The following is a 3,367-nucleotide window of genomic DNA, read 5'->3' on the forward strand; positions in this document are numbered from 1 at the left end:
TTTCTAGTTAAATGAGGAAGACAGACATATAAAGAAATATTTATACTACAATACGATACTCATTAATGGAGGACTGTACTCTGAGTTATTTCAGCAATCTTGTTACCCTTGAGACCATCAGCACAATTTGTTGAGCTAGTTAGACTTTTATGGTTGGGAATGTCAAAGTTAGTGAGATGAACAAAACTATCTGACTCATAGACTTATTTAATTATAGTCTTGTTTTATGAAAATATCATGCTCTATCCAAATGGACTAGCTGCACAAATCTCCAAATTTAGATTGTTATTGTCATAAGGCTGGTCAGTATTGATTTGTGAGCCTATTGTCCTCTCATTCACCACCAAGGGTGTGACTGCTTTGGTTTCTATTTTTTGTAGAGTTTCTGGAGTTTTCTTTAGTGTTTTTAAAAGTCTTCAAACCATATCTAATGACAAATTGTTTGACTTAATAACATTTGGCTTCATAATTCCTCTCCCAGAAAATATGGTTGTGATTATGTTGATGGGCATGAGTAGGAGAAGGGAGACACAGCAGGACTCCAGTCCAAATGGGATATATAAGATTTAAAGAGCTAAATGAGGGAATGACATGTCTGAATTATCAAGCACACTGAGAACAGACAGGGAGGCAAGGTCCATACAAGAAACAGATTCTGCAACACTGGTCAGGCTCAATCCACCATAAAATCAATAGAGCTAGGTAGGATAGATTGTCTGAGGTAATTGTACAAGAAGATACATAACATCAGCTATTGTGGGAGATGTTAAAGTGCCAAGCATTTGAACAAGAATAAAAATGAGGTCTTGATTTTGGAGGAATGGAAGACATGGTACTGGTTCAAACACTTAAATGACTGGCATGTGAAGATAGCGACCTAGGACCAAGGCCTGGAAGTTATTACAGGGAGGCAGACTTGTTTTCAGTGTTAGGAAGAATTTTCTATTAGAACTGTTCAAACGTGGAGATAGTGATTCTTAACCACTGAAAACACCAATTTAGAAATTGAAAAAACAAAAATTGCATGTCAGGGTGTTTTATAATTTAAAGGAAATTTCTATAGCAGGCTTGGAAGCTGCATTAGCTTCCAAGGTTATTTTCAAATTTGAATGAGTCTATGATTTAGAAGAGTTATCTTTTGATAAATGTATAATAGTATTTCCCTGTGATTGAATTCCCCATTTTGACATTAAATTTGATCAAGCATCAGTCATTGAATATATTTTATAAACCCATCTAGATGTTTAAGACATATTCTTTCACATTATGTAATATTTAAGTAAAATTACTACCTTTGCCAGTATAAATACTATGCAGAAAAATAATAATTTAGGAGAAAATTGTAGGTACTGATCTTTCAGTTTCTACTCATTATAAAATGAACATACCTCTATGGCAAATCAAAGGAAAAATCCCAACTAGCAGCTCACTGTAAATGTCAGCACCATTTACAAATTTTCCTAATTAAAAAATTTATCTTGAATAAATATATAGTTCCAAAAATGGTGTAGTTTTAAGATTCAGTTTCTATTGAAAAATCGTGAGTATCAAGAACCACTGAATCAAGTTGTTCACAATGCCTAAAATGCTAAATAAGTTGGAGGAGAAAACATATATCAGAAATGATGGAGATTGAGATGTGTAATAGAATGTAGAAATCTTTGGTCATGCTCTTTCATATAGGAAATTATTGAGCTAATGATCTTCCATATGCCACAGTTTTGGGTAACTGGTTTCATTCTAAAGTATGACTATAAAGTTGTTTCTTACACTGGACAGAAATACGCTCCCTATAATTTTCAGCCTTTGTGTTTAGGTTGCCATTCAGAGCTGCCCCCCTCAGAGAACATTTTTGAGATTTATACTTTCAATTCTAAATAAGAGTTTCCACAACACTAGATCCAATTAAACTGAGCATGATGATCTTAAAGTTACATTATATATTCAACTAATCATGACATTATAATATTTATTATATTCAAATCTCAAAATGTAAACAGATGTATCCCTCTGCGCTTAATTCTGATTTTCAAATGGTATACCTTGAGCTAATAAGCACACTGAACATATATTCAATTGCTCTTCTTGGTATCTGAGAAATATGGAATCATATTGCAGCATGTGGTCGCTCTTGAATACTAATCCAGCTTTCAAGGGTAGCATGTAATGAATATTGCTGTGATAACGACCTCCTTCACTCCCCAGACCAGAGCTGATTATGGGAAAATAGTTAGCTTTGATTATGTAAATATTCCTCATACTACTTAGTTTCAAAGGGTGTAGATGAACAAAAGGTTCTCCACATTTTAGGAATGTCCATTAACTTTGAATGGATCTCATGTGTTAAATATACTCTATTTTGTGTTTAATAATGCCATATACCTACTTTTCAATTTTAGAAGACATTACAATATTAAAATATTTTTGGCATGCATAATGCAAATGTAGTGGAGCAAGACAAATGGTAATGGATTTAGAAATGTTAAATAGAATTTTTCCACAGGAATGATAGCAATCCGGATAATGAGCATAATTATTTTGTCTCTTACACTGTAGCACTGGCTGAAGGATATAATGAAAGGAAAACAGACTTTAAAAAAGACTAAGAGCCCATAAAAGGATGTTATTTTCTCTTACCTAACCTCACAGACAGAAAAAACAGCTCCTTCTGGAGGTACTGAGAATAGACTGGATGGATCACTGAGATTTGCAGGTCAGAAATCCAGAAAGGAAGGTGAAGTCAGAATAATATATGTGGTTCTTAGACAGTGAAGCCACAGTCATTAACAAGACCAGAGGATATAACCAGAGTGTAGTCATTGCTCCTGTGTGGTTGAGTTCCTTGAGGACTTTGAAGACACAAAACCGTTCTCCAATAAGGCAGACAGATCAAATGAAAGTGCTATCTTTATAAGGAGAGGCAAAATATGAAAGGAGAGGAGTTAGTGGAGTGGAGTCTAGCACAGATTGCTATGGTGACCAGGAAAAAAAACAGTATGCAAAGAGTTGGAGGTTTTTTGATTAGACAGAGTATTTTCCTTGCAGTGATAATTGGTGGAGAGAACAAAGGTACAGATGTAAAGGGATGGCAATCAGTGAAAATGATTAAAAAGTAACCCACAGTAATTATTAAAAAAAAAAAAGAACTAGGGCAGAAAACCTTCTGCATTAGAAAATGTATTAAATCAAATGCAGAGGGAGCCACCTAGGCTTTGATAACAAGAGTGTTTCTGGAAACATTAGCATAAAGCAAAGGCCAATCAGAACAGTAGTGGAAATCAAGAAGATGACAGAACAATGAAGCAATATCAAAAAGGGATCTGATTTTGGGTTTCTCCTTTCTGAAATAGATGAACAATTCCTAAAG

Source organism: Mandrillus leucophaeus, unplaced genomic scaffold, assembly GCF_000951045.1.
Source record: "Mandrillus leucophaeus isolate KB7577 unplaced genomic scaffold, Mleu.le_1.0 Scaffold685, whole genome shotgun sequence".
Taxonomy (NCBI): Eukaryota; Metazoa; Chordata; class Mammalia; order Primates; family Cercopithecidae; genus Mandrillus; species Mandrillus leucophaeus.